Genomic DNA, 18,957 nt, shown 5'->3' on the forward strand with positions numbered 1-18,957 from the left:
CTTATACCGAGTCTTACCAGACCGTCTTTTTTCCCGCATAATGTTCGTGGATGGGGCAGGAAATAGAGAGGGAGCCCAAGTATTATCCTATTTATGAATAAATGCACTTGTAGAACGACCTGAACGTATTATAGATGTGCAGAGAATACAAGAATAATCAGTCACGGTTTTGAACTTCAAATGTTCAAATGTGTGTGAAATCTTATGAGACTTAACTGCTGAGGTCATCAGTCCCTAAGCTTACACACTACTTAGCCTAAATTATCCTAAGGACAAACACACACACCCCTGTCAGAGGGAAGACTCGAACCTCCACCGAGATCAGTCACATAGTCCATGACTGCAGCGCCCTAGACCGCTCGGCTAAGGTTTTGAACTTAGTCCTACTAAATACAGGTATAACGACTTTAACATCTTTGGCAAACGAATATTGTCATAAACTATAGGAAACCAGTGGGGAACGAAGAAGGAACATTGTCATGAACTATAGAAAACCAGTAGGGAACGAAGAAGGAACACAAAGACATTACACAGAAACTTTATATTTATTTGGTGCCTTGATAGAGGGCAATGAAGACAACGATTCAAAGCGCAGTGCTGTGGCTTAAATATGATTCGTGGACAAATTGACTTGTTATTTACAGCGTGGTATTTAATTCATAGGTGCTTTCAACGTGCCCACACAGCGGCGTAGAACAAAGTTTAAGCAATTAACTAATGGTATGTGTCGCTTTGACTCTGCATGAGTAATAACGCTGTAACTTCACGGAAGTATCGTTTGATGGTCATCCAGGATCAGGACGACAGCCGAAGATGAGCTTATCCCTGGACCACCGTAGGCGACGAGTAGCTTTTACTGATTGCAAATCACATCAATGTTGCACGCAGCGTGCCACCTAGAAACATTAGAAAGGGTTTTCTGGATGTCAGACCCCGAACAAGGTTGCTGCCCTTCACGCTTCCTTTCACGCCTTATGACTATGTAACCAGTCTCGTATGGTGTTGATATAGTCGGAACTCGAGGGATGAATGATAAAATTTTGATTTTATAATAAGCACGCATTCTCCTTTGGACCCGGTGGCGGTCATACGTCTGGCAGCTGCGTGTTGGTTGGGGATTCCAACTTTAACAAAACTATCAATTCTGTGAGTAATAAATTATCTTATAATATCCATAACAATGATTCGTAAGCTCTTGAATTCTATTATCAGGGTTACCCCACAAAGTGTTTGGCTTCCGAGGCGGTCGTTCCCGTAGCAGAGTTCCATATCTCATATTGATACATTTGCCTGTCTCCATCATCCCTGGAAGTATGTATCATTATCATGAAAACAGCTTCTACAGTTAAACCATTTACACATCCTTAAATATCATTTTGTTTTGGTCTGAGAATTACGTCACTGTAAAGTTCAAAGGCTACGTTTACATCAGTTGCTCCCAGCGGCGCCGTTCAATTTCGCCTTTTCGATATTTTTTCAATAGTTTCCACTTGACTCAAGAAGGTCGACATGAAAAAAGCCTCAAATTATGTGATACGTATTGTCATGGATTAGCTTTAGAAGACATGGTCCAATTGAAAGTAGTATGTTCCCGTCTATGGCCTAAATAGTGGAAACTCAGAGTCTGGATGCATTTGTGCATGTCCTACTCCAGTGTATGGTGGAGCTTGTCTGAAAACAGCTCTGCATGCTACTCCAAAATACAAGGTGTTTGTTATGATTTTCGACGTTTAAGTATCTCGAAAACCATGCATTGTACGAAAAAATGTTCTAGGTGCAAAGTTAATGTTAGTTAGAGGACATCTGTCTATGCTACAACTGGCCACCTCCTAATCACCTCTATTGCGTGAGCAGGATCAACTTCAAATTGGAACTCCCCATTTGTATTACATGTTCGGATTCTACGCAAAAAATAAGTACGGTTTACTCGAGTCATTGTTTTCTATTCGTGGTAGATGGCGCTATAATCAAAAAATGCTTGTTTTTGCAATTAATAACCGATCCGTCAGATTCTACATTTCATTTGCGATCTAAATGTAAACCCTTCTCTTCTAATGAATGATATTAATGTCCGAAATTTACTTTAGTGTTGCAAATTTCATTGTACAGTAGAAGATGGTTAGCTGTTTCAATGTCTGATTAGAAACTACGTTTAGCCTGATCCAGGAACAACGACATGGATGTATTAGTTTTCTGTTCCCATCGGAATACTTGATTTCGGCGAGTCCCCTGCCTCCTGCCATCGAGGTGCATGATTTCGGAGAATATCCATGGCAGGTGTGCCTGCCTATCATCTAATGGACATTTTACCTTATTACAGTGGTTGTGATTTGTGTTCCGCCGGTAGCCGCGTAGTAGCCAAATCAAGAATTACGGCGGTTGGATGGAAACACATTTCGAAATCAGTCATCCTGATGGCGGGGTACGAGGGCAGCCACGAAAATCAAGCATTCCGACGGTATGTGGGGTTACCACAATCAATCCCATAGATACCAAAGAATGACTTTACCTTACAGATAGCTTATTTGCCAGGAATGTGAATGTCTAACGATGTTAATCTGTAATGTACAATCAGATCTTCAATGCTCAAATAACGTTTGAATATCAGTACCAACCATCAGAACACAAAGGTGCCATCTGCTACAATTGGGAAAATTTTTTTGTGCAAACCGTACGTATTTTTTTTTTTAATTTGTGGTAAGTTTCTATGGGATCAAACTGCTGTCATCGGTGCCTAGGCTTACACACTACTTAATGTAACTAAAACTAACTTGCGCTAAGAAAACACACACACCCATGTCCGAGGGAGGACTCGAACCTCCGAGGGGGGCAGCCGTGCGACCAGTGGCAAGGCCCCTCAGACCGCGCGCAACGTATTTTTTGACGTTTCTGACGTAGAATCCGAACATGAAAGAAAATGTTGGGATGTAACCATGTGTAGCACAGACAGATGTCTCCTTTACTAATATTGGCTTTTCACCTATAACATTTTTTTATACGATGTATCGTTTTCGAGATATTTAGTGTTAAAACGAACACACTGTATTCTTCATGGATAGTAGGTCTGGATACTGGAGGTGAGTGGTGGTTCGAAATCCAGTATAAATGTTCCTTACCCTGTGTATAAGGGAAAACACTTGTAATTTATGCGAGGAATCGTTTAACATGAATTGCTAGGTTGCACATTAGAATACATTCTGTTTGCAGGTAGGATGGAAAGAGTGATTCGTCATACAGTCAAGGGGATGCTGAAATCATCAAGTAGCTATACATAGATCATCCCAAATCTGTATCGATTGAAAGTTGAATATCGGGCTGCAGAGAGCGATGTAGTCCTGTCCATCCAGCCATGGAATGTCAGAACTCTTACATCGCCTTCCTGTAACACAGTACGAAGCAGTCTTTTTTCTAAAATTTGAGTACGTAAAGCGTAAAATCATGTAGTCTCCTGAATACATCTGAAAGCTGTGTCGTGTTACAGAGCGCTCCGATTGTGTTCGGAGCACACTGTTTAGCTGACAAAAGGCGAACATCCGTCTGCATACCTAACCGTATGACGTGGCGCCGATTGCTCTAGCCACGTAGGTGGAAGCAGCCTCTCTATATCGGTGTATTCGGGCGAAGTGTGACGTCATATGGTGCGGAGTGGAGGATCCTGGCGATATACGCTCTCACAAGAAAACATCAACAACTCGATCTCATATTTTAAGGAGAAAAACATAGCTGCAAGATATCAGCCCCTAGCAATCGATCCCGCGCGAAAATTTGAGCCATAATTCCGATAGGACGCAGTTATGACCATCTGAATGTAAAGCTTTTAAATTTCGCGCGCAACAGCTGTTTGTCACTCATTGTGCCCCACTGCAGCTGTCCAATGCCCGAGCGCGGTGTGACAACCCGAACCCTCCTATTAGTTGGATATTGAAGGCGGGGAAAGAAAGGAGCGAAGGTGGACACATCTGTGAAACGTGTTATGATGTTTTCTACGAGAACCCATGCTATTCTACGCGACAAGTAGGTAAGTAATGTGAATACAGTTCATAATACTTCAGCCTCACGATCATATACGTTGAATATTACTTAACAATATTTTCATATTGATATTCTGCAGGTGCATACACGCATCAAAAGCAAAATTAGTAAAACTAAGCAACTGAAGGATTATTATAACACAAGTTAATTGTTTTTTATTTACAATTCGATCACGTCAGTCATGCTGAAGAACAGCACATCCCCTGCTTCAGTTTTAAAATCCAAAGAAAGGTGGTGTTAATCATATGGAACCATGTGGTTGCAGAGTCCATTTCCAGTCTCAAATATCTATGATGTATATATGCAGACTGAAGTGACGAATGAAAATTATGCTGGCCTTGGAATAAATTTTCATTCTTCGTTTCAGTCTGCATGTGGATATCATAGTATTATTATCTCTCGCAATACCAATGTGTGTGTGTGTGGGGGGGGGGGGGGGGGGGGGAGGAAGCTACTTAATGCCTACCTTGTAATTTATGTTTTAAAATTCTGAAAAAATATTTATTGTTTTCAATGACTTCTTATAGCAGATTCCGCAATTGCTTTGAATTTTTCAGTAAAACGTAACCCAAAAATTTTAATGTTAGTAGTAAATGTGACTTTTTCAGTGACTGCCATATTCATATTTTCAAGTTATGGACCCTTCTTACACATTCACATATCTTTAAATAGGCTGTTGTTAATAAAACTCAACGACAGTTAACGAAATCTGTGTTTAAAAATGTTGTGGTCATAAAGCGCCTCTCCTCTCTGTGATTACATTACGGGAAAAGTTTTTGTACTGTTACGATTGGTTCAAATGGTTCAAATGGCTCTGAGCACTATGAAACTTAACTTCTGAGGGCATCAGTCCCCTAGAACTTAGAACTAATTAAACCTAACTAACCTAAGGACATCACACACATCCATGCCCGAGGCAGGATTCGGACCTGCGATCGTAGCGGTCGCGCGGTTCCAGCCTGTAGCGCCTTGAACCGCTCGGCCACCCTAGCCGGCTGTTAAGATTGTACTGAAAGATAGTTTCAGGCTCTGGATGCTGCTTATACATCAGTACCCATTTAAAAGTGAAGTTATTAATAAAAGTTAACAAAAGTTGATGGAATTTAAAATTTTTTTGTGATGGGCATTATGTACACCTTCGCCCCCCCCCCCCCCCCCAAAAAAATCACGATAAAAATGTGTTATGAAAAATACGTTGTTATTGCAATGGTTAATAATGAAATGGCGTTCCACTACTTCTTTAATGACACATTCATTCGTTTCATTCACATGAACTTCATTTCTGACTCATAACGCAAAAGTGCTCAGAGCAAAGAGTTCTCTGGCAGAAGGTACAGCACACTTTGACATAATGAACAAAGCATTTTACCAATGTCACAGATGTATTTCACAAAACTCTTATCCGTTCCAGTGTACAGTACTTCGCACGCTGTCATTAGGCGGCAACAGTGGGGCGAAGCGAGTGGCAAAGAAATGGTGAACGCGAAATTTAAAAGCTCTACGTTTGGAAGTTCATTATTACTGGTTGGTTTGGGGTGTAAGGGGACCAAACTACAGGGTCATCAGTCCCTTGTCGGCCAGAGTGGCCGAGCGGTTCTAGGCGCTTCAGTCTGGAACTGCGCGACCGCTACGGTCGCAGGTTCGAATCCTGCCTCGGGCATGGATGTCTGTGATGTCCTTAGGTTAGCTAGGTTTAAGTAGTTCTAAGTTCTAGGCGACTGATGACCTCAGATGTTAAGTCCCATAGCGCTCTGAGCCATCTGAGCCAGCCCATCAGTCCCTTTTTCCTCATGCAAACAAGTCGCACGTTTAAAAAAATCCCAAAAGGAGTCATGGAAAGGAAAAAGGTGTAATGTAACGGGGAGCAACACGGAAAGAGTAAACGAAAGAAGCTAACCAAAAGCAGAAAACGTACACTAAAAAGAAAACTAGTGGAGGGTACAACAATATTACAGCAGATGGCCTGGGCTGGCTGATCACAAGAATAAAAAGGGCGGAACCAGCCACTCTGCAACACACTAAAATCTTCAGCCTAAAACAAAAGGGGAGATGAACACACATAGGGAAAAGACGAACACCAAGGCTTAATTTGGGGGGAGGGTGGAAGCCTGGGGGGAAAGGCCAGACGTCCACTCTGAGATTCTGTGATAAAAACCCTCCTCACGAATAAAACGTAAAACTGAGCCATTGAGACTTTGTTGCCCAATACCGGAGACGTGGCGGCTAAAATTGGGCATTCCAGCAAGTTGTGGACGCCAGTGAAGGAGGAACCACAGCGAAACTCAGGCGGGTCCTCGCGACGGACGAGGTGACCACAGGTCAGCCAAGTATGGCCGATGTGGAGCTAGCAAAGGACACCAGTGTCCTACGAGTGGCTCGCATGGATGATTGACACACATTCGTTGTCTCCTCGATAACATGTACTTCATTTGGTGTGCTGATGGTGCGCCATTCAGTATCCCAGATCGCGAAAACTTTACGGTGAAAGAGCGATCGGAGATCAGTCTCTAGCAGTCCCATCTCCAGAGTTGGCTTACCGGTAGCCTGTTTGTCGAGGCTGTCAGCAAGTTCATTGCCCAGGAACCCGACATGCCCTATGGTCCAAGTGAAGGTCACTGAACGTCCACTGTTGCTGAGGGAATAAAGAAACTCCTGGATAGTAATTACCAAAGGATGTCGAGGGAAGCACTGGTCGAGAGCTTGTAGGCTGCTTAAGGAGTCACTACAGATGACGAAGGACTCACTGGTGCAGGAGCGGATGATATGCCCAAGAGCGAAAACACTGCAGCCATTCGGCAAGGAGCGCTTTTCAGTATGTCCAACGGGAGCGTAAGCGAAACCAACAAGACCGTCGACCATTGATCCATATGCGTAGACTATTTCTGAACTCTGGAAATCGCTGAGAATAGAAAAAAAAACTGCTGGCAGATGGCCTCTAGTGGAACTGAGCCTTTTGGTCTTCTAAAAGGTTCAGATGAACCTGTGACCAAGGCATGTACCATGGAGGTATTCATGAGTGGACTCGCAGGGAACGTGGTTGAGGGAAGGTTTCAAGTGCAGTAAGAAGCGTCCGGACACAGACTACAATTAGAATCCCCAGCCTGGGCCGCAGTCGCGGGAGATGGACCACCGTGTTAGGGAAAAGGACATGGTAATGTTTATGGTAAGGCGAACAATGAATGTGAGCAGTGTAGTTCGCAAGCAGTTGCTGTCGCCTAATCTACACTGGGGCAACGGCAACTTCCACGAGGTTACTGTTCACCGGGCTGGTTCAGAAAGCACCTGTCCCAAGCCAAACTCCACAGTGGTGTATAGGGTCCAGCAGCCACAACGCTGAGGGCGAGACGGAATCGTACACCACGCTCCCATAGTCAAGACGGGACTTAACAAGGGCTTTGTACAGCTGCAGTAGTGCAGGGAGATCGGCATCCCAGAAGGAGTGGATAAGGCATCAAATAACATTAAGATGCCACCAGCACTTTCCCTTAAGCCGACGAACACAGGAAAGACGAGTTAAGCAGGCGTCAAAGACCAGTCCCAATAAGCGGTGTGTCTCCATTACATTAAGTAGTTTGTCATCAAGATAAAGTTCTGGATGGAGTGGACAGGACGACGACGACAGAAGCGCATGAGGCAAGTTTTGGCCGCTGAAAACTGAAAGCCATGGGTGAGGGCCCATGACTGCGCCTTCTCTATGGCTTTCTGCAGTCGACGTTCAGCCACACCAGTAGAGGAGGTGCAGAAGGAAATACAAAAGCTGTCAACATATAGGAGGTGTGATACTGAGGTCGCCACTGCTAGTGCAAGACCATTAACGGCAATTCAACGGAGCGGGACGCTCAAGACAGAGCCCTGGAGGACACCATTCTCTTGCATGTGGGGTGAACTGTGTGAAGCACCGACTCGAACTCTGAGTGTGCGGAGCGACAAAAAGTTGCGTATAAAACTCGGGAGTGGGTCCCAGAGACTCCATTTGTGCAGAGTAACGAGGATGTTGTGTCGCTAAGCGGTATCATAGGCTTACGTCAAGTCAAAAAAGACGGTAATGAGGTGTTGACGCCGGGAAAAGGCGCTTCAGATGGCAGACCCTAGGTAGGCCAAGTTGTCAGTGGTCTAGCGACCTCGGCAAAAACTGCTCTGGGAGGGAGCCAAAAGGCCCTGAGACTCGAGGAGCCAACATAACCAGCAGTTTACCATACGTTCGAGCAGCTTGCACAGAACGTTGGTGAAGCGGATAGAACAATAGCTATCCATACTTAACGGGTTCTCACCAGGCTTTGGCACTGGAACGACAATATTTTCCCGACACTGAGACGAGAATTCGGCGTCGCTCCGTATATGGTTGAAGACGTCACGAAGTTGGCGCTGGTAGTCCTCTGACAGATGTCTAACCATTCGGGAATGGATTCTGTTTGGTGAAAGGGTTGTGTCAGGACAATCGGCAAGGGTACTGACAAATTACCATTCACTGAAGGGAGCATTATATGGCTGAGGGTGACGTGGAGCAATAGGTAGGTGTTCTTGTTCCACCTGCAGTTTTAGGAGACGAAAGGCAGGGCGATATTACACAGATGCAGAGGTGCGAGCATAATGCTTGGCAAGACATTCTGTGATTACATCTGGGTCGATGGATACAGCTCATATGTGGAAATTCCGTGTACACCTGCAGGAATCTCATATCCTTAGAGGCATTTGACATTGGTCCAAACCTGGGAAGGATAGGTTCGTGATCCAGTGGTGGAGACGTATCATTCCCAGCACTCCTGTTTCTATCGTTTGATGAGCTGATGTACCTCGACACGGTGCTGTTTGAAGGCAATGAGGTGTTCCAGGGACGGATGGTGCTTATGCTGTAGGATCTCCCATCTACTGTCCCTAATGGCCGCAGCAATTTCCTAAGAGCACCAAATCACCGACTTGTGCTGGGGGCAACACGAGGAACAAGGGATTGAAGATTTAGCTGCGGCAAGAATGGTATTAGTGGTGGTCTGGATCACCTCATCGCTGTTGCCATGCAACGGAGATTCAACGGTGGTAACGGTGATAGCAGAGGTGGAAGCATCCCAGTCAGCCCTGGTAAGAGTCCATTTGGCCAAGCAACCAGTGCACCCAATAGATGACACGGCACGTCACCATTTGGAGGATGGTAGATGTTACAGATGGTCTTTCCTGTGGTGTCCTCATCCCAACACGCACAGCTTCTAAAGGTGTTTGCAGGGGCGTAGGTTCGCTACAGACAGAGGTAAGGACACAGATGCAAACTCCTCCTGACAGTCTGTCACAGTCAGGACGGTTTTTGTAATACCCCCATAACCATAAAGGGCAGGGTATCGCATCACGGGAAACCAGATTTCATGAAGGGCAACGTGAAAAGGAGGTTTAAGGCTTAAAGGTTGACAGAACTCAGTCCAGTGGGGCAGAAAAAAATGGTTCAAATGGCTCTGAGCACTATTGGACTTAACTTCTGAGATCATCAGTCCCCTAGAACTTAGAACTACTTAAACCTAACTAACCTAAGGACATCACACACATCCATGCCCGAGGCAGGATTCGAACCTGTGACAGTAGCGGTCGCGCGATTCCAGACTGTAGCGCCTAGAACCGCTCGGCCACTAAGGCCGGCTCAAGTGGGAGAGAAAATCGCCGAAATTCCACTAGAGGATGACGCTGTCTGTCTTCTGGAAAGGCATGAAGGGACCAAGGAGACAGATTACACCTCAGGATCACCTACCGCCGCCTGTGGAGTATTTGCATTCATTTTTTGGAAGCTCATAACTGCGTACTATCAGAATTATGGGAAAAATTTTCGGGCGCGATCGATTGCTGGGCTGATGTCTTTTCCCTTTAAAATATGAGGTCGAGTTGACGATGTCTGATTGGCAGTTGAAGGAGGACAGTCGACGCTACTCTCACTGGCAGCCCTGGCTGTGGGTGACGGCCGAGCAGGTACTTTCGCGCAGACTTCACGGCGGCGGCGTTGCTGCCAGAAGGTGCTCCTCGGTTTTGTTTTAAATAAAGACGCAATTGTTCCTACTACACAACATAACAGTGACAACCACACAGCTTTAAAGTGATTTGGTCAACAGCTTGTTCAAACTGTGCCATCAGGAGTTGTGTAAACTTAGGGGAGAAGTGGGCTTACGACTTTTTTAATTGAAATAAAACGGTGCTATAAGACATATGTGCTGACCATTTGGAATTTCCGGCCAAACTTAAACTTATGGTGACAATAGTTTAAATAGGGATGTCACAGGGGAAAACCCAGGAATTCTATAAGTGAGTTGACTGCTATAAATAGCCTTACAAGCTTCTACAGGCCTGCGCACTTACTAGAAAACGTTAAATTGATCAGCACACCAATTATTTTCCTTTGTCCTAGACGCACTGGCGTATTTTCTCTAATAGACAGGCCTCGACCTGGAGGGGAAACAAACATCTTTTGTCTCAGATGAGTGAGATTAGGGGGAAAACCCAGTGGTCATTTTGAATTCTATATTTAGTACTAGTGACCTACTTTCACCAACATGACAATGCACCATCATGAATTCGCCCCAAATTTATACTTAGGACAATAGTTCTACTTCCACGGTGACATCAGTGGAAAACTCAGTGGCCATTCCTGAATTCTGTATTTGGCACAAGTGAACTTCTTCCATCAACAGATCAATGTGCCATCTAAGGTTCTTGAATTTCTCGCCAATTTATTCTTACAAGGGAACACCCCCATCGCACCCCCCTCAGATTTAGTTATAAGTTGGCACAGTGGATAGGCCTTGAAAAACTGAACACAGATCGATAGAGAAAACAGGAAGAAGTTGTGTGGAACTATGAAAAAATAACCGTAGCGGTCGCGCGGTTCCAGACTGTAGCGCCTAGTACCGCTCGGCCACTCCATCCATCCAGTTACAGTTAAAAGAGAAGTCAGGCAACTGAATTTTAAACCTGTGCTGGAGTAACTAACTTCCTACACCACGTGTTCAGGTTACACAAATCAAGGACCGGAAAGACTTACTAAATACAGAAAATATACTTGTGACTACACTCTGAAAAATACAAGGATTCGGCTACCGAACATAAAAACTGACTAGCAAATCAAACGTGTACATCAGAATAGCTACCCACTATCGCACATTAACACATTCACCAACGCCAAGTCACTATTAAGACAACCATCTTCACTTACCCAAGGTCCAGACCAGAGTACCGAGTGAACACTCTCCCTGCAACGAACTTTCCCCGTAGCCGGGAGAGACTAGGGGTTTCCTTTTCGCCACTAACTTAACCACTGTCGAATGACTTCCGAAAGGGTACAAATCTCTTTGCCTTGACTGAGAAAGCTACGCTGGCTACACTGTTGCTACCAGAGCAGGCAGCCAGATGCTGTACTGCTACCATATGTAAGACAAATGCAACATACACACTCACTCACTCATTCATACACATGATAAAGAGAGAAAGGAAATTTGGGACCACAAATGTAGGTAATGTACATAGGACTGGATGCTTACTGGAAAAATTGATACTTTAATGTAGTTGTGTACGACTGAATGGGGCCAAACACGAAGTACAAAACTAAATTAAAAGTAATTGAGCATGAGGTCACGAAATAGAAGTTAAATGATATGAAACGAATCAAACACAGACGTTCCAGCGCAACCTCATATCTTGTAAGTTTCCACTTAAACAACAACGAGTATTTGTTATCTCACCATCGTACATTTTTGCATTAATGGAATTAATTAAATATAATATGTTGGAGTTTGAGAGTAAAAGTGATCTTTCCAAATACAACACAAGAAGAAAAGCAATAACCACGACCTTCTACTGCATCTAATTTAGCATCACAAGAGAATGAGAAACAAAGTGAAACAATTTTTGAGAAACTTTTTGTAAATTCATATTAACGTTGTTTCAATTAGACACCTGATTTTTATCAAACACCCATTTTAATAGAAATGAGATTAGCAAATGAGAAATTCCTGTGCACATCCTCTATCAGAAATAAGATTAATGTTACATGTAAGTGAAGAACAAACGAAAAAGAACGCTCATATGGAGGAGTGGTGTGCCAAACCCGAGAAAACATTTAATTTTATTTTTTTCTAATTTCTATTTGTAATCTCTTTCTTGAAACAAGAGAAACATTTCCTCCTTCCAGCGGAAAGCGTCACATTGGAGCCTAGAGACCCATGGCGTACGACAGGGCTTCGTGCTGTCCTGTGGAAGCTAGTCTATCGGAGATCTTGGTTTCATGGTCTCAGCCAGAAAAATCGTTTTCTGCAATAATTTGTGCCATTCGCTCTCTACGACGATAGACTTCGTTTTTCAGCAGCCTATAACAATTTGTCACGCCTGAAGTTAACTCACCATTCTCCAGCTAATTTCTATCACCTCTCTACATCCTTATGGCTACCACATTCATCCCCTAAATTCTGGTTCGAGGGACCATACTTGATGTAGCTCCCTTTCGTTGGTAAGTGAAACTCTCTTTTTAAAAGTCTGGTTAATTATTTGCCATACCCTTCCCCTCTGCCTATCCGCTCTTAGACCCTCTGAAGAGTGGTTCAGTTGCTGTGTCATCAGAAACGACTCACGTAAATACATCCTTGGCCACAAACCTTACACATGACGTTTATTGCCAGTTCGTCAAACTTTCTCTGACTGGACTGATTCGTCATGCCACAGCTTCGTCTCCTGTGACAACCTATTCATCTCAAAATAGCACTTGCAAGCAACGCCTTCAGTTATCTTTTGGATATGTTCCTATCTCTATCTTACTCTACAGATTTTACCCTACACAGCTCATTCAAGTAACATGTCAATTATTCCTCGATATCTTAACACATGTCTCTCTTTCTGTTTATTCTTCTGATAACCGTTTTCCAAACGTTCCTCTGCGCACTGATCAGTGGAAGAACTCCTCATTTCTTATTTTATCTGTCCACATGATTTTCAACTTCCTTTTGTAGCACCACAACTCAAACGCTAAGATTCTCTTTTTCTTAGGTTTCCTCATAGTCCATGACTCATTTCCATAAGCTGTGTACCAAACGTACATTCTTAGAAATGTATTTCTCAAATTAAAGCTGATATTATGAAGTTATGGCAGTTATAAGAGTCGAGTGGCGTGAAATGGAAGCAGTGGTTGGGAAGAGAGTGAGACATGGTTGTAGCCTCTCCCCGATGTTATTCAATCTGTATATTGAGCAAGCAGTAAAGGAAACAAAAGAAAAATTTGGAGTAGGTATTAAAATCTATGGAGAAGAAATAAAAACTTTGAGGTTCGCTGATGACATTGTAATTCTGTCAGAGACAGCAAAGGACTTGGAAGAGCAGTTGAACGGAATGGACAGTGTCTTGAAAGGAGGGTATAAGATGAACATCAACAAAAGCAAAACGAGGATAGTGGAATGTAGTCGAATTAAGTCGGGTGATGCTGAGGGAATTAGATTAGGAAATGAGACACTTAAAGTAGTAAAGGAGTTTTGCTATTTGGGGAGCAAAATAACTGATGATGGTCGAAGTAAAGAGGATATAAAATGTAGACTGGCAATGGCAAGGAAAGCGTTTCTGAAGAAGAGAAATTTGTTAACATCGAGTATAGATTTAAATGTCAGGAAGTCGTTCCTGAAAGTATTTGTTTGGAGGGTAGCCATGTATGGAAGTGAAACATGGACAATAAATAGTTTGGACAAGAAGAGAATAGAAGCTTTCGAAATGTGGTGCTACAGAAGAATGTTGAAGATTAGGTGGGTAGATCACGTAACTAATGAGGAGGTATTGAATAGGATTGGGGAGAAGAGAAGTTTGTGGCACAACTTGACTAGAAGAAGGGATCGGTTGGTAGGACATGTCCTGAGGCATCAAGGGATCACAAATTTAGCATTGGAGGGCAGTGTGGAAGGTAAAAATCGTAGAGGGAGACCAAGAGATGAATACACTAAGCAGATTCAGAAGGATGTAGGTTGTAGTAGGTACTGGGAGATGAAGGAGCATGCACAAGATAGATTAGCATGGAGAGCTGCATCAAACCAGTCTCAGGACTGAAGACCACAACAACAACAACATTATGAAGCAGTAGACTTGTTTTGGTCAGAAATACTCCCTTCACCTGTACTACTCTCTTTCTGAGTCCAGTTTGCTCTGTCTGCATTTTCATTGTGTTATTTAGCATCAAAGGTAGCAGAATACTTCCACTTCCTCTAGTTAGTGGTCCCTAACTGTGATGTTAAATTTAGCACTAATATTATTTCTGCTACTCATCATTACTTTCGTCTTTATGCGGTTTACTCTGAATCCATAGAATGTACTCGTCAGGCTGTTCATTCCATTTAACCAGTCCGGAAATTCTTCCTCAGTTTCACTGAAAATATTAATGTCATAAACAGACACAATGACCTCTGAAATATGCGTTCCTCGCTGCCTAACATGAGCTGTTTATCAGCTGCTTTATTTTCAGACCCTCTTTCATGCAGTGTTTACGACAGTTCTCCACAGATGCATCGCAGATTTCCTTATCGCTTGTACGATATTACTATCGAAGTACTGTGGTATGATTTTTCATTGTCTCAATGTCACTCAGTCCTTCTGCTGTGTATAGATATATGTCTTAAGGATGCGGGCATTGTAACAAGATAGCAGCAGTTCATTCATCTCTATCTGTTCATTCAGCGCTGGCTGTGTACGCAACTGAGTATTGAAGATGCGCGTCTCGATTTCATTGAGTCTGCAACACAGAATGATTTCGCACGCAAAGCGCCTGCGGCAAAGAGGACGCTCGTGAGCACGACGCACAATCATAAAACACAGGCTCTGCGGGTTGCACAACTCCACTGCACACTCGTTCTGGCTCTGGCGGCAAATACACTTCTGGAAATTGAAATAAGAACACCGTGAATTCATTGTCCCAGGAAGGGGAAACTTTATTGACACATTCCTGGGGTGAGATACATCACATGATCATACTAACAGAACCACAGGCACATAGACACAGGCAACAGAGCATGCACAATGTCGGCACTAGTACAGTGTATATCCACCTTTCGCAGCAATGCAGGCTGCTATTCTCCCATGGAGACGATCGTAGAGATGCTGGATGTAGTCCTGTGGAACGGCTTGCCATGCCATTTCCACCTGGCGCCTCAGTTGGACCAGCGTTCGTGCTGGACGTGCAGACCGCGTGAGACGACGCTTCATCCAGTCCCAAACATGCTCAATGGGGGACAGATCCGGAGATCTTGCTGGCCAGGGTAGTTGACTTACACCTTCTAGAGCACATTGGGTGGCACGGGATACATGCGGACGTGCATTGTCCTGTTGGAACAGCAAGTTCCCTTGCCGGTCTAGGAATGGTAGAACGATGGGTTCGATGACGGTTTGGATGTACCGTGCACTATTCAGTGTCCCCTCGACGATCACCAGTGGTGTACAGCCAGTGTAGGAGATCGCTCCCCACACCATGATGCCGGGTGTTGGCCCTGTGTGCCTCGGTCGTATGCAGTCCTGATTGTGGCGCTCACCTGCACGGCGCCAAACACGCATACGACCATCATTGGCACCAAGGCAGAAGCGACTCTCATCGCTGAAGACGACACGTCTCCATTCGTCCCTCCATTCACGCCTGTCGCGACACCACTGGAGGCGGGCTGCACGATGTTGGGGCGTGAGCGGAAGACGGCCTAACGGTGGGCGGGACCGTAGCCCAGCTTCATGGAGACGGTTGCGAATGGTCCTCGCCTATACCCCAGGAGCAACAGTGTCCCTAATTTGCTGGGAAGTGGCGGTGCGGTCCCCTACGGCACTGCGTAGGATCCTACGGTCTTGGCGTGTATCCGTGCGTCGCTGCGGTCCGGTCCCAGGTCGACGGGCACGTGCACCTTCCGCCGACCACTGGCGACAACATCGATGTACTGTGGAGACCTCACGCCCCACGTGTTGAGCAATTCGGCGGTACGTCCACCCGGCCTCCCGCATGCCCACTATACGCCCTCGCTCAAAGTCCGTCAACTGCACATACGGTTCACGTCCATGCTGTGGCGGCATGCTACCAGTGTTAAAGACTGCGATGGAGCTCCGTATGCCACGGCAAACTGGCTGACACTGACGGCGGCGGTGCACAAATGCTGCGCAGCTAGCGCCATTCGACGGCCAACACCGCGGTTCCTGGTGTGTCCGCTGTGCCGTGCGTGTGATCATTGCTTGTACAGCCCTCTCGCAGTGTCCGGAGCAAGTATGGTGGGTCTGACACACCGGTGTCAATGTGTTCTTTTTTCCATTTCCAGGAGTGTACATTCGCACACGCTTTGTGACATAAATTCACTGGGAACGGGTTCATTAGCACTTATTTTCAAGTTAAGACTGTAGTGAAACCCGATTCCGTGCAGAAGTTTCGTCATGTATCATTCATTTTACGCTGGAGTGTGTAGTAAATAGCTCATGTTGATTCGAAACGTCCTGGAATGGATTTCGTGGGCTACACAGACACAATTCACGACTTGCCTTCACAGACGTACTTACGCCAGTACCTCTCCCCCACCTTCTAAACTTCACTGAGGCACTCCTATATACCTTTCAGAACATCTACATGTACATACGCACTCCGCAAGCCAATATACGGTGCATGGTGGAGGGTACCTTGTACCACAATTAGTCACTTTCTTTCCTGTTCCACTCGCAAATAGAGCGAGGGACAAACAACTGTCCATAAACCTTCGTACGAGCCCTAGTTTCTCTCATCTTATCTTCGTTGTCCTTCCGCGAAATGTACGTTGGCGGCAGTGGAATCAACCTAAGAACCTCAAACGCCCATTTTCTAAATTTCCGCAATAATGCGTCGTGTATTTCCATTTGAAAAATGGTTCAAATGGCTCTGAGCACTATGGGACTTAACATCTCTGGTCATCAGTCCCCCAGAACTTAGAACTACTTAAACCTAACTAACCTAAGGACATCACACACATCCATGCTCGAGGCAGGATTCGAACCGGCGACCGTAGCAGTCGCGCGGTTATATATATATATATATATATATATATATATATATATATATATATAGTTTTAGAAATGTTCGTATGAAATTAGACATAAAGTAAGTACGGACATTGGCTGCCTCCGGGTATCGATTGAAATCAATGGGGAAAGTTGAAAATTGCACCCGACAGGAATTCCAAGCCGGGCCTCCTGCTTGCCGGGCATATGCTCTGAAAACTAAGCCATCTGGACACAGTGGTCACTGCACTGACTACCCTGGCAGGCCTCCCATCGGGCCCAAATTCCCCACTGATTTCAACCAATGCCATTTCGCAGCCAATGTCCGTAATTTCTTTGTGTCTTAATTGACAATGTTTGCTGGATCAAATGGTGTTGTCAGCTGATGATCTCTTCAGTGGAGATACACACCAGGCTAGAACTCTGGGCATGGAACGTTAATTTCGCTGTAAATGCCGCGGGTAATGAGGATAATGGGCAAGCGGCACTACATTCGTAGTACGTGGATAAATTGAGAATTACGGTTTGACGAGAGGAGAGGCCGCGGTCGTCCGTGTACTCGCAATGACTAATGTGTCGTAGGGACCGATGGACTCAGCAGTATGGTTCCATAGGACCTTACCACAAATTTCTAACCACTGTGTCGCGAGGGTTCAGTGGTCAGTCGGCTCTCAGCCGTGCTGCGAAGCGGACGTGTTCAGGGCTCAGTGCGGCGCTCCGCCAGCGGCCGTTGGATGCTCGCGCTGCTAGCGGTATTGCAGTGTAAACAGATCACGAACGACAACGGCACTTTTGTACAGAAAGGCCACGATAAAAATTACGTTCTATGCGCAGTACGCACGACCTAAGGCATACGAAGTACGACGTTTCCTGTGTGAAATAATGCACGTCGATCGACAGGAACTTCTCGGCACGTATCTTTCGATCGTCTCCAGCACATTTACCTGAAATTTGTCGGTGAAGCAGCGTGGGATCGGCTTATTCACCGTTCCACCGATGATTATCGTTTCCATCACTCGGACGGCAATGTGACAGTAGTGACCTACGACCGTGCAGTATTCGGACTTCGGAACGTACGAATCTTCGAGCTGCCGTTTGGAGTTACGGCTACGCTTTACGTGGTCCCGCTGCAGCCTTATGAGGAATTGCTAAGTCACGTGGAAGGAAACAGACGTACCTTTTCTGAACGCAGTGCGTCAGGTGTGAATCGAACTGCTCAAACACATCCGATTGTACGTGACCGCTGGTGGTTGTCGAACGATTGTCATTTTTGACGGTCAACCGTGGACTTGTTCGGGGTGTGCGCACGAAGGCCACTTTCGCTCTGAATGCCTGCAGAGACGCCTCGGCCACATACCTCGTGCAGACACGACGCCTACATCACAGCCGAGGACGCTGCGTATTACATACGTTAAGGCAGCGGGAAACATGTCGGAGGTATACGTTGTTCCGTTCAACTTACCGACGTCCATGGGCCCAGTTTCTGCGCCCACCACCCCACGGCCTGCATCGGAACCGTCGAGGTGCTCGGCAGCAGCGACGCCGTCTGCACTTCATCCATGTGAGGTAGGACAGCACATGAACGTCGATTCAAGTTCACATACGGAGATGTGGGACGTGCCTGCTGTTTGTCGTGATCCCCAGGACGCAGACACGTGTTCCTACAACCGGAAGTCGCCCAAGCAGGAAACGTTTCGCAAGATGGTGACACGTTGCACGAAGATGAAGAAAGTCCGTCTGCGTCCCGAACTGTCGACCCCTCTCAAACGGTTCCTTGTTCGCTGCTGGCAACGTCCTCTCAAGGACAAAGACAGTTTAACGATGCTCAACCCACTGACGAGCCCCCGGTGATTTTGAGGCCAAAACACCAACCGAACGACATCCACAGCCCAACGTACCACACCTCCAGCTTGGTGATTCTCAACCCACCGAGGAGAC

This window comes from Schistocerca piceifrons, chromosome X (assembly GCF_021461385.2).
Source record: "Schistocerca piceifrons isolate TAMUIC-IGC-003096 chromosome X, iqSchPice1.1, whole genome shotgun sequence".
NCBI lineage: Eukaryota > Metazoa > Arthropoda > Insecta > Orthoptera > Acrididae > Schistocerca > Schistocerca piceifrons.